Source organism: Peromyscus californicus, unplaced genomic scaffold (genome assembly GCF_007827085.1).
Source record: "Peromyscus californicus insignis strain IS unplaced genomic scaffold, ASM782708v3 Scaffold_18__1_contigs__length_77618521, whole genome shotgun sequence".
In the NCBI taxonomy this organism is placed as follows: Eukaryota; Metazoa; Chordata; class Mammalia; order Rodentia; family Cricetidae; genus Peromyscus; species Peromyscus californicus.
This window is the reverse complement of record NW_026294480.1, coordinates 33,170,917-33,185,552: the sequence shown is the minus strand read 5'-3', so window position 1 is coordinate 33,185,552 and position 14,636 is coordinate 33,170,917.

Here is a 14,636-nt window from a genome sequence, read left to right as displayed (position 1 = left end):
ACTTAATGTATTTAGCTTCATTTTGTATGAAGCTCTATTATTTCACAACATTATGCATTATATGTACCATACTGTAGACCATGTTCCAGGCCAAATGAAGGTCATTTAATTCTGTTTGATTCCAAGTCAGTATCATCATCAATTTGTGCAGGATGGCTGAAGCCATACAAACAAAGCCATGATAACATCTTCATTTTAAATGCAAGTCGTGAGGGCTTAAAGAATGACCCCTGGGCTCCTTCTGGAAACTAGTCATTTTAGGGGTCCTCATCATCTCCTATTGAGTTGCAAACCAGCTGGTAAACTGGGTCACTGTTCATGGGCAACACGCAGAAACACAAGGCCACTGTAAGGACTCAAGAGCTGGGGCATGCTAGGGATGATTAGCAGAGTAGTGACCTAGATTAACTTTTCAACACAATGACTACTTCGAGCTTCTTAAAAAGTAAATTCAAGTCAAAAACACAAACTTCATTGCCATTTTTTTTTTAAAGTTTAAAAATAATTCTAACTAATCGCAGATTCCAGTTTAGGTGATACCTTTGAAGCATCCCTCTTTTAGGCTGTTACTCATTCTTTAGAAATATTTGACACATGCTGAATTACGCTTTCATTAGATTACTTTAAAGTGTTCTTGTATCCAAAGCACAATCAGCACTTTATAAGCTATACATGAATTTTTACCACCTAGTTTAAAAATCATACCCTGGTGTTCTTGCTAGTTTTATGTCAGCTTGACCTAGGGTACCATCATTTCGGAAAAGAGAATGTCAATTAAAAAAAATGCCTCTGCCAAATCGGTTTGTGGGCAAGCCTTTGGTACCTTCTTTTAAACTGATGATCTGTGGTGGGAGGGTCCAGCTCACTGTGAGTTTTACCACACCTATGCAGGTGGTCCTGGGTTCTATAAGAAAGCAGGCATGAGGAAGCCATGAGGAGCAAACCAGTAAGCAGCACCCCTCCATGGCGTCTGTATCAGTTCCTGTCTCCCAGTTCCTCCCTTGAGTTCCTGTCCTGACTTCTCTGCATGATGGATTACAAGCTGTAAGAGGAAATAAACTCTTCCCTCACAGATTGATTTGGTCATGGTGTTTTAATCACAGCAATAGAAACCCAACTAAGACACCTGGATTTTGCTCATTGCCGTCTTGTTCTTCATAAAATGGCTTGCAGTGGCTGGGTGTTTATTTAATACCAGTCAAGAAAACACACAGATGGAAAAATAAACTTATCTATTTAAATTTTGCCTTTTGTAATAGATAGGCTCCCAAATTATCTAGTATGTTGAGTACAATGTACACTGGGTTAATTTCCCTTTCGCATGGAAAACTAAGAATGGACCAGAAACCAAAATTACAGTGTTTATGAAAGGACAACTTTGTGAACCAGAAAGATAATGCCCTCTTTCCTGCCAAGTGCAAGAAAGAATGCCTTCCTCCCAAGTCGTAAGGTCCCATCTGCCAGATGCTATGGCATTACAAGGCACAGATGTTTCTACTGTCTGCTCTGCTTCCACTCTACAGGGAATTGAATGTCTGGGACATAACAGGAGGAAAAGCAGAGAGCGCAAATCCTGAGCAAGATCTACCTGTCCGAACACACGGCTCGGCCAATACCCAGCTGATAAGTAAGGGTCAATTACTCTTCTACAAGAGGTAAAAAAAATCTAAAAGCTCCTTAAAGGAACACGTGAAAGTGCAGCCAGAGTTAGAAGGAAGAGAAAAGCCAGTGGCTGAAACGTCTCAAGATTCTTTGTGGACTCTGAGACTGAAGAATACGGATCCTCCTACCCTATAAACTTAACATTGGTCTACATACAAAAACAGGCAGCCTATACTAATGGAGCTGTGGAAATGAAAGAATATATATATATATATTCAGTTAGAAACAAAATGAGACAGATCATAATAGGGGCTTGAAAAGAACAGACCCCAGTAAGATGAAGAAAGGAATGTAGAAGATTTTAACTATGAGAATCGAGCATCTCATCACCTGTGTCTGGAATGGGGCTGCTCTCTAGGGTAACTGCTTCTGAGGTGTAATACCTGGACTCCTGGTCTCTGGTATGTGCTTCTCTTATTCTCTTTTGCTATAAATTGGTAAGGAAACATAGTAGCACAGACCAAGGCTAGCCCAATTTTATGTGCTCTAATGGAAGCAATTACTGTAGCATAAACCATGAAGGCTGCCCCAGTCTCAAGGTCAGGCCTGTAATCAGGTATGGCTGTGTCTGCTACCAAGCTGGCTGCACATGAACAAGGCCTGAGAGGAACACAAGGCAAACAACCTGCCTTTTTTTGCACCTGCAGTTTTGCGTGTTATCTGTGTCAAATGGGCTGAACCGTCTGGGAGTGTTAGGAAGAAGTAGCAATGCTAGGAGATGAAACTGAGTGCTAGGTAGAGCACCATAGAAGAGGAGGATGCCTCTGAGCAAGTGGCTGAGCCTAGAGCAAAGGAAGCAAAGGTGAAGAGTAGTGTGGACTCTGCTAAAGAGGATAAAGTCTTACACACTGCTATCATTTGAATTTGCAACCCCCACCCTGAAAATGATGGTGTTAGGAGGTAGAGACTTTGAAGAGTAATTAGGCTCCATCCTTAGTCTTTTATATGGTGGGACCTAATGAACACATGTCTCTCTTGCCATGTGAAGTCACAGTGAGATGATACTGTCTATGAACAAAACAGTGGGCCTTTCCCAGACATGAGCTCTCAAAATCGTGATCTCTGACTTCTTGGCCACTAAAACTATGAGAAGCAAAATTCTATTGTTTATAAGGCAAATAGTCTATGACATTTTGTAATACCAACTCAAACAAATGAATTAACATAGCCCTATGGCCATGAATAGAGCAGTTCGTTGAAACAGAAACATAAAAATTAAGCATTTAAAACTGGAATGTGGAGGTGAGCTGTGGTGGCTGGTACTACAACTACATCCTCAATTGGTTCTATGGATTTTAACGACAATATTTTACTGGTAGTGTACCCCAAAGGTAATAGTTATACTTCATCTGAGCTGTTTGTGAACTCAGAAGGGAGAGATCTGCTCTGAAATAAAATATCTGTACATAGAGCTGAATGAATTTTTTTTCCTGCCAAAAATAGCTAAAGAGGTGATTTTTTTTGTTTTGTTTTTTATATTGTGACATAAAGAAGAATCACAGGTTGAAATTTCTCCTCCTCTTGGAAGAAATCAATGAAATATTTTGAATCAGTGGTAATAATTTAAAATTATTTTTAAACTTATAAAATGAAATGAACACATTTGGTTTAATTAGGAGTTGACAAGTTTTAAAATACAGTCATAACAAATAAGGAAAAGATACTGCCATTTTAACAATTTGTAAGACTATATACTTTACTAGACAATTTGCATATTGCATTACTAAATTAATTATCTTGTATGTCCTAGCCTCTCTACTGATTAAAATATAAGAGTCTTCAATGATTAGAAAATTGATTTTAGGAATCACTTATTAAACTTTAGAATTTATTAGACTGAACTTCAATTTGCAGCAAGTATTTCTTAACTGGTTTACCTTATCTGTTCTTTTCTTTGATTTTGATTCTAAATTGTATAAAAATGGTTGAAATTTGAAATTAAAATAATTTTATTTTTGTGTAGGTTTTTTTTTTTAATCTTAATAGAAATCAGAAGTTAGAATGGTTAGAAGCTGCTCACAAGAATGTGGCCTGGTGTTGACTGAGTATCCCCATATTTATGAAAAATTGCATTTTCAAAGAAGTTTAGTTCCCTTAAGTGTGCTGGGTTAGAGCATATGTCTGGGCTTAATGTTCAGAAAACACAGGCATTACACAGATAACAAGGGCTATATAGATTTTACCAATTTTCCAATTTTCACTTGGAAAGCTTAGGGCAAATTGGCTGAGACGAGAAAACGGTCACACTGCGAAAAGTAACTTAAAGAACATGAGGCACGTGGTTAAAATGGACACAGCAGTGAGTTCCTGGGCCACATCTAGAATTCAGCTTATTAGGATGCAGATTGGACCAAAGAAAAATCATTGCAAAAGGCAATTCTCAGTGTGTGTATGGGGGACTCACAAATCAGTAACCCTGAAGGAGACACAGGTTGAAAAGTAATTTACGATATCCCTGAATGTGCTAGAGATGCACAACTCTTAAAACAGACTCAGAAATGGCTGTTAAAAAGCAACAAGAAGGCCATTTGTTTGAGCTGCCTCTGAGAGGGCAGCTCTCCCTGGGCTGACAAAGGACAGCAGCTGGTGAGATCTACCTGCTGTGATACAAAGCTATCTCAGGAGAAAAGCAGACAGGGAAACCAGATCAACACTTCAGCAAGGTACAAACGGCTTCCATCCTCCTTGGATGTCTTCGTCCCTGGTTTTACTTTTTAAAGAACACGGGAATAATGTCTGCCATCACCAGGTTTCATGTCCAACCGGAATCTAAGAATGTTGTTTTACTTAAGAGATAGCATCTTGACAGATGTAATCAAAGACTTTGAAACAAAAAATCCTAAATTAACTGTGGGCTTCAAATGAAATGCTTAGCATCCTGATTAACAAAACAATAACACACAGATACAGGAAGGATGCATATATGAAATTCCAGGCAGAGATGGAAGTTAGACTGTCAGAAATCAGTCCTAGGAGTCACTAGAAGAGACAAGGATGCCCTCTTCCCTAGAGTCTTCAAAACAAGTGTGGTCCTTCTGATACCTTGGGTTCAGGCTTCTAGCCTCCAGACTGGAAGACAATGAATTTATGTACTGTTAAGCCATTAAAGTTTTTAGTAATCTGCTACTACAGATCTAGAAAACTGAAACCAAATATGAGCAACTCCTTGAACTTGCCCGTGACAGTGGCAAGTTCCTAGTAGCCACAGCATCTGACTGTATGTAGAAAGACTTCCTTGGATTCATTGACAACACCTCGTTTGTCAGGAGAGCAAGATCCAGAGCAGATAGTCACTGCATGAGAGGCATGAACTTAGTCATGTGAAAAACTCATTAGACACTGTCTCATTTTTAGAAATTGTATGTATGTGGAGAATAGCAGATGGGAAAACATTCAAACATGAATTGAGTGTCAATTTACCAGCAGATAACTGGCTCCACAGGGATCTGGCATATATTTAAAAAAAATGCAAGTTATTCCTGATTGTCCACGTACTAAATAAGAGGAAAAATACAATAATATATGTGTTGCTTTTATAGCCTAACGTGGTATGTCAGAAAGAATTCATGGCACTAGAGGCTCTCAAGAGATGGCCTTTCGAAAGTAAGGTGCAAAAATTCCAACTGGGTTTTTGTAATTAAGTATGTCAGACAAATGGATGAAATATGCTATGATGGATATTTAATGATGGGAATTCACAAGCTGGTTCTGTTCCCCTGTTGCTAAGGATGAGTTGAGTCTGTAGATTTATGTGCTTTATGTATTAAATACTTTCAGAGCAGTGCCATATCTAAACAAGTCAAGTTCAAATTCTGATCTTTACTTTTCGTTATCCACTTAAAGAAGATTCAAATATATATATATATATATATCATAGCATCTCTTTGAAAAATCTCCCAATTCTGTTCCTCTGCTCTCCAAGTTGAGAGTCTATCATTCACCCACTTCAAGGAACTTTGCCATTCCTGCAATTGAGTCACCACTGCCTTGGTTCTAAGGCCAACTCTTCGGTCACTGCTATCTAGCTTCATGCACACTTCCAGTATTTCAAGGTCCGCAGTATGGTCATGCCCCTGGGCACTGTAGCATTTCCTTTTGTACTCTTTTCTCAAGGAACATGGAATGTCATCCTTTTAATACTTTTGAAAAAGGAAATAAGATAGAAAGCTCAGGTAAAAAGGATCAGAGAAAAGTACAGGTACAAATGTCTCCACATTAAACATTTTTGTTCAACTGCATGCCATCTAATAAATCCATATATCATTTAAAGGAAGTGAACCTTCATGTATAATCAATTAGCCCAATTACTTACGAGTAAATATTAGCTGTGATATGCTATGGATGGGAGAACAAAACTAAGATAAAAAACATTCTGGAAAAAATCACAGAGAGAAAATGGAAATATTGTGAGATTTCCCCATGCCCTGAAAATATGGTGTTCTAGTCAAGTCCGTGAATTCTTCAAACCTTCTCCTTCATCATAACCTTTCTTTCTACCTCCTTTGGGGATAATGCTTTGCACCATATCACCAGATTACTTACTACATAGTTAATTCTTTACTGATACTTTGTAAATTGTATGTGTCTCTGTGTTGGTCTTTTGCTAGTGAGGATTTCTATCATTATGATCTAGAACATGCCTAGATATTATTCTGTAAATGTTGAATGCACCTTGACTACTTGTACATTTCAACTACAATGATCTATCTACACTTTCCATGTATTTCCAGCTTTTTATAACCAAACAATTGGGCAGATGTGTTTCCACTAAGGAAGGGTACTGACCTAATCCAATGATCCATAACTTTTGACTTCATTGAGTATTGACATGTGCCCTTTGAGTAAATAAATGATTGAGGAAATGTCCTTTGTGTGACTGTTGGCCATCCTTATTTACTAGGCTGTCTTACCAATTGAGTGGCTCCCTATAAACGAATTGCTACTTTTTAGAAGGTGGGTTCAGACAAGAGCAGAATGGAAACAGTACATTCAGCAAGACCAGAAGAATAAACCTGAATGTGGCTCTTAGGGAAAGACACCTACCCTGGTCCCTATCTAGGAAGCCTTTACTTTGTTGTTTTCTTAAGGACTGTGCTTGTCTAGGCTTAAAACAGTCCTCTGTGGACCAAGAGTTTCTTTTGTTTGGCTTCCAGAGGTTTCTTTCATACATATGTTTTCCTTTTGTAAAGACTATGACAAAATTGGCTGTGATTTTTTTTCTAGAAACTGAGGCACAGGGAAGCTCTGAAACAGAGAGGTAATGGGAAGTGAAAAACTCCTTTTTGTGAATGTGACAAAATGGAAAGTTAAGATAACTTTGAGACTGGCAAATAATCTTTGGTGCACATTGGAAACTGAAAATTTAAACACGAATAGAAGAAGAAGGTTCTGTCTGATTGCTGACCAAATGGCTTCCTGACATCTACACTATGGGTGTGACTAAATGTCTTATTGGAAACTTGTAAGTTTGATTTAAATTCGATTATCTTCTTTAGCAATGCTTCCTAAGTCGCCTGTCACTCTGTTACTGACTTAAATGGTGGTTACCCACCCAATAGCACAAACTATTGCTTCTGAAGCACAGATTCTGTCAGTCCCCATGATAGCTGAATGTCCAGCTGTGTTCTTTCACCTGAAAAAAATAGATACTAATAGGTTGCAAAAGTTTTAGTGTTCTCTTGATGACAGCAAAAAATACAACTGACACATTAACAGTCATAATGATAATAGAAATTATTGTTTCTGTTTATAGGGACTACAAAAGTCTAGGAGACTGAGGCTGATTTTATTTATAAAAAATAATGATTAGTAACAGCTAAAGTTGCTGGAAGGAAAATTGAGCACACTATTATTTGTTTCCTTTTTAGAAGCTAAGGAGCAGAAACTTCAGGGGAAACTTTTTTTTTTTAAATCGGGACCAGTTAAATGACTTCCCTCCTTTTCCTATGAGCCAGAAATCAGGGTAAAGCTATTTTGGATATTTTATCCTTTCAAAGAAGCAGGCACTCCATTCCCCACTAAGAACCTTCAGACTCCACAGCTTTGCAGAAAAGATTAGCTTAAAAGAAAACACTATTATCTAGCCTTGCAGAGACTTTCTGCTTTGCTTCAAGTCATGTTTTTTTTCCATTCCAAAAGTAAACACAAAAGACATAAAGGCAGATAGTTAGAGGGTCAAATGAATTATTAAAAGTAGGATAGAACAACCTTCTCCATTTGTAGTATAGTTAGGTGATTCGACATTGAATGGGAGTTTTGGCAGAGATGAGTTATCAGGAAGATGGGATGCAATGGGACATGGAGGAAGCTGTTCTGGTTCAGACAAAACTTCCCTTATGAGACAGAATAAGAGAAGAGAAGAAGGAAGACGGAAGGAGGAGGAAGAGACATGCATGATGAGCATGAACCAAGGACTCTAAGAGAGAGAGAGAGAGAGAGAGAGAGAGAGAGAGAGAGAGAGAGAGAGAGAGAGAGAAATGTGTCATTATGCACACAGACAAACTAATACAGAAAACCGACTTAGGGAGTAAGGATGAGAGAAATGAGAAAAAGGTTGAGAGGTAAGTTGACTTTGAAGGGACTTTGAGAACATTCTAAGCATCTTGCACCTTGCTTCGTTGTAATGGAAAATGGCTGAAGGATTTTGCATGTGAAAATTTTGGTCAAATTTGCCTATTGGAAAGATCATTCTAATTTAATAATCGGTACCATCAGTGATCAAAAGTGGGTGCTGTGATGGTTTTATTTTTCTACTCAGCTAGACTGTGGTCAAATGTCAGTCCAGAAATTGAAAAAATTTGAAGAGATAATACTTGAAATAGTACAAGTTTACAAGTCCAGGTTGCTTTTTGAATTTGTTAGCATGCTGGCAACTTGATACAAGCCAGGGTCGTCTGGAAAGAAGAAACCTAGGCTCAGAAAATGCTCTGTTCTGCAGACTGGCCTATGGGCAAGTCTATGGAACGTTCTCTTGATTGACAACTGGTATAGACCCAGCCCACTGTGGATGGTATCACCTCTGGGCAGGTGTTTTTGAATTATATAAGAAAGTAGGCTGAGCAAGCCACAGAGAGCAAGACAATGAACATTCTCTCTCTCTCTCTCTCTCTCTCTCTCTCTCTCTCTCTCTCTCTCTCTCTCTCTCTCTGTCTTTGTTTCAGTTCCTGGCCTGGCTGAGTTCCTGTCTTGGTTTCCTTCATGAAGAACTGTAAACTGGAAGATGAAATAAACTCTTTCTTCCACCGCCCTCCCACAAATAAATAATACAGTTCAGGTAAATTATCTCCCACAATATTAATAAATCTCACTCAGTGCATTAAAGGGTTTAGGAGCAATGATTGATGTTTCTCAAAGAGGGAATTTTCAAGATTGCAACAGAAAAAAAAATGTTGTCATTCTCAGCACACTGTCTTTCAGAGCCTGGAGTCAACATCACAATATTACCTAAATTTTAAACTGCTGGATATCCCTACAGCTTTCAAACGTGCTATCGTCCATGGACTTGTCAACTATGTCCTTAAAAATTTGTACACCCACACGCCGTCAATCCCTTCAGATACCTAAATCTGCAGAAGCTCACGTCCCTTATATAAAATAGTTTCCTATTTGCATATATACCACACACATTCTTCTGTATATTTTAATTGCTTCTAGATAACTGCTTATAAGTCCTATGTAAATAGTTGCTATATTGTTTAAAGAACAACAAAAAACTAGACATACTCAGTGCAGATTAAACTTCTCCAAGCATTTGTTACCTGAGATTTATTGAATACATAGTTTCAGAATCCATAGACAGAGACGAATGACTGTATACAAACAATTTGCTTTCAAACAGAAAAAAATAGAAATATCAGAATATAGAGTATACAAACATATATGTGTGATGTAGTAAAGTAAATGCCATCTTTATAGGACCTGAGTGCAAAGTAAATGCATATACATAGTAAAACAATTTTGAAGATTTTCATAATTAGAAGTAATAGGGAAGATGAATACTGTAGAATAAAGAGAAATTATGAAAGCAAGAGTGAAAGTGGGTAAATCGATCGTGTATTATTGCCCTTGATCAAGTAAGACCTAATGATGTACAAACTTTGGATGTATAGTTAGTGAGTTCAACATTGGACAGGAGTTCTGAGGGTAATCAGTTACCTTGAAAAATAAAAGTGTGAGCAGATAACCCAAGATTAAAGAAGAAAGATGAGGAAAATGCAATCAAGATTCTTACTTTAGCAGTTAGAATTGTGGTAAGACCATTAATTAAAGCAAAGTAGAACGATTATATTTTAGAAGAAAACTTATATGAATAGGCTGAGGTGGAAGTGTCTTATGAATCATCAAGTCAGAAGCATCAGGTTGGCAGTTACGTAGAGAGCTCAGGTAGAAATGATTTCAGAGTTGGCCAATAAAGTAATTATAGCTTTCAGAGCATAAAAGTGTCAAGAAAGAATTTAATAAGGATAAAGCCCTGCAACACTAATACTTTTGGTGCATGGGCAGAACAGGGGAGTTATGTAAGAAGACTTAGCAGAGAGTTGGAGAAGAATGGAGAGAATAGCAATAAGGAAGTTGAAGGGAGGGCATTTTAGAAGAGGCAGTAGTGAAGAATCTCATGTGCAATCGAAATACCAAGCACGGTAGAAGTGAAGAAAAGGAAATACAGACCCATAGCAGCCCCCTTTGGGTGTACTGTGAGAACATCTCCACATATGACTGGGTGATGACGTTCTGGTATAATGAGTGGATTAATCCTACAATGGAATCAGTATCATGGTAGTACTGGGAGGGAGATGGGCTGAATTGGAGCAAGGGAGTTACTGGGAATTAGTTCCTAGGGTCTACATCTTGCCCTGGCCTCTTCCTCTAGTCTTGTTATCTGCTTTGTCTTCACCAAGAAGGGAATGTGCTTCTCTGTCACAAGTCCCTCCCACCATGATGCTCTCTTGGAGCTCATGGAAACACGTGACCATGGATGGGACCCTCTGAAATCACGAGTCAAAATAAAGCTTCCCTTCCTAAACTGTTCCTGTCAGGAATGTGACTACAGCAATATAAAAGTAACTGTGTGGATTGGAGAGGCTAAGCACCTACGTGTAGACACAGGAGACTGAGAGCAAGTTAGGAACGGGGAACAATAGGTAGCTCCTTCAAGGAGTAGCACTGTGAGAAAAGAGACACAGGTTGGGACTGGGAAGAAATTATAGATAGAGGAAGAGATTCATTCTTCAATGTGGTAGACATTTGATTTTATATGCAAATTATAAGAAGACACAGTTCCAGCGGAAGATAGTGTAAGATTTCTAGGCACACTACAGGTCTTGAGATGTGAAGCAGAGGCATGGAAAAGAGACCCTTCTCTGTGGCACAAAAGAAGTGGAATGCAATTACAGAATCATGTTTGTTATGTGAGTCTTAGAGCAGAAAAAGGCTTGTTTATGTTTGTTTATTTTTTGTTTTTTTTTGTTTTTTGAGACAGGGTTTCTCCATGCAGTTTTGGTGCCTGTCCTGGAACTTGCTCTGTAGACCAGGCTGGACTCAAATTCACAAAGATCCGCTTGGCTCTGCCTCCTAAGTGCTGGGATTAAAGGCGTGCGCCACCACCACCACCGGGCAAAAAAGGCTTTTGACTGATGACGTGTTGCTCACTGTTCTTGTTGCTGTGATGAATACCTGACAAAGTAACTCAGGGAAGAAAAAAAAATAGTTTTGGCTCACACTTTTGGGTACAGCCCATAAGAAAAAGGAGGCATGGTGAAAAGTGACTCCAGCTTTGGTGGACCATGAAGCAGAGGGTCATGTTGCATCTGCATTCAGGAATGAGAGACAGGGGAGGGAGATTGGTGATCAGTTCACGTTCTTCCTTTTATTTAGTCCAGGATCCCAGCCCAAGGGACTACACTGCCTACAGCCATGGTGGGTCTTCCCATCTCAGATAAACCTCTCTGGAAATGCCCTCACAGACATGCTCAGGTATATGTCTCTTTGGTGACTCCAAATCCCATCTACTTGGCAATTAACCATCACAAATGGCTTTACTGTCTCTAGCCCACTGTAGGAGGCAAGGGAATTTCCTAAAAAGAGGGGAGAAATTTGAAGAAGTCAGGGTTTATGCTGAGCATGAAAAGTGTGAAATAATCAGTAAATGCAGAAGGGAGAATGAGCTGATTAGAAGAATAGAAGAATTTTTGAACCGTGATAAAAATCTAATGAGATGGGAGACCACAAGTCCCATCACCATTTTGCTCTGGAATGGCTTTATTCCACTCGTGTGGGTGAGGTACAGAGACAGCAGATGGTGGGGTTCAATCTAGCGTGAGGTTCTTCACAGCAGGATACATGGTATAGAGTTGAAGGCCTTGGAAAAGGTGGGGAGGTCCGGGATTCTAAGCTTGAAAGGGAAGGGTTTGGGGACAGAAGGAGGCTATTAAATAGTGAGAAAATAGAAGCAGATGGGAAAGTGAGATGCTGAATAATTGTAAAAAGAGAAAATTGGAGCCAAAGAGAGTGACTACAGATAATTATCTATGTTATGCTTCATGTTTTTATTGGTGAAATGGGGTTACAGACTGAAGGATTTCCAAGGTTCCTTTTGGTTCTAGACATTTATATTGCTTAGTGCCTAGAGGCAGTGAATGGGGCTGGAAGAAGGATCCAGGTAGGTATCCAGAGTGTACAAAGATCACACAGAACAATACAGTACAAGGTCAGGAATGATGTTTTTGAGCAGACAGTGCTCCTGGGTCATCACCTACACAGAGCTGAAATGAATGACAGGACCCCAGTGAAAGCTAGCCTAAGTCCTGAGGTGCTGCTGGGTACCAGTTGCATCTGAGCATGACAGGAAAATAGAGAAATCACACTTCTTTTTGCATTTTACCAACAGCTGGTCATTTCAACTGTCAAAGAGTTAGTGACTTTGTAGATTTGTTTCTACTGTTGGTTAAATTAAAAAGTTTTTCCTTTTAGCACTGTACCTATATGAAACTTTAGGAAAAGGCTTTGGCATGCTTAGACTTTCATTTCTTATTTCTATGATGACTTTGCCTAATATAAAGATATTAGAAAGAATACACACATACAAAAACAGTGAAAAGAGATACTAGGGTCTAAGACACGAAAGGAAGCCAACGCAGAGGAAAGGATAAAGAGGCTGGGAGAAGATGATCAGTATATATATATATATATATATATATATATATATATATATATATATATATATATATATATATATATATATATATATATATATGTGTGTGTGTGTGTGTGTGTGTGTGTGTGTGTGTGTGTGTGTGTGTATGTGTATATGTTTAATGTATATGTATATATATCTTGCAATTTTAATCATTTTATGTGTCATCAAGTACATTGTTATGATTGTCTTTGTAAACTTGACACAACCTAGAATCATCTGTGAGTCTCACAGAGGAATTGTATAGATCATGTTGGTCTGTTAACATGCCTGTGGTCAATTGTCTTGATTGTTGATTGACGTAGGGAGACCCAGCCCATTGTGGACAGCATCATTCCTTAGGCAGGGGGTCCTGAAACAGTTTAAGGGAGGAGAAAGCTAGCTGAGAACAATTAAACAGGGAATCAATGATAAATTTATTATGGATTTAATATGACTATTTGCTTGAGATACCACCTTTACCTCCCCCAAATGAAGGGCTCTAAATCTGAATTGTAGCCCAAATGAACCCTTTTCTCTCCTGTTGCTTTCTGTCAGGATATTTTATCACAACAAAAGTATAACTAGAGAACATATTAACATCATTGTGCAGACATCACCATCATCTTTATAGAATACTTTTATCTTCTTGAACTGAAAATTTATCTATTGAACAATGACCCCTTTTGTCTCTAACTTAAAGATAAAGCTGATAAGGCTTAAAGAAAGTAAAAATATGTTTTCCAGGGACAAAGGGAAGTGTTTAACTTGAACTCAATACAGATCTTCAGGCAGGAATTCTACTCTATGCTCTAAGTTACTGGACCCACTGAAGAAGGATTTTACTGGGATTATAAAACAGTCTGTAATGTGACATCCCTTCTAGAAAGTTGAGGTATTATGTTTGCAGGCATGACTAGTGAATTCTCTGTTCTACCGTCTTCCTCACACTGGATCAGTGCTTTAGCATTTATGATTTCTCTTTCATTTGTCAAAGAATAATTATTGACACTTGAAAACCACTGGAAACTTTGATATATTATCTTTGGCCTAGAACTTCGACAGGGCAATCTAATAAAGTGTATCAATAGTATAGTATAGTTAACCCTAACTATAACCACTCCAATTAATTATCATAACATGACTTCAGCATCGTTATCATCATCCTCAACATGATCTTCAGGGCTTAACTATCTTTTTATTTCTGATTGAACAGAGAAAACTTATGTGGAAAATTGTCCTTCTCTCCTGTGATTTTATTTTACTTTTGCTTTTTCAACCTTTCTACGTTCCTTCTCTTAATGCCTTTCTGTAAAGTCAAACTTACCTGCAGACTAAACATTCATCACTTGACACTTTAATATGTTGCTTGGATACAGACGTTAGGAAATATAGGAGCACAATTTATACCTCATTCTGTTGCTAAGGAAACTGGGGAAGCTTTAGGAATTTTCCTTTGGGAATCAGAACCAAAAACTGGAAAAAAATGTATTAAGAGTTTTTAGAAGAAGAAAAACTTAAAAGACATGGACTAATTATATTTCTGCAGTGAGATGTTAATATTTATAAGCATCTGTAGTCTCCTGCTTGTGGGATAAATATTGCTTTATGCGTCTTTTTCAGTAAGTTGATCATATTACAAGGCATGTGGGGGTGGCCAGCATATTGAAATATAAACACAGGCTACACTTGTAAAGCATTTCTTATGGCACGCTATAAATAAATTCTTTAGTGCTTTAAGGGATAACATGTAAAAGAATTTAATTCTACAAACCTTCCTTTCATCATCAGAGCACGGGACTTG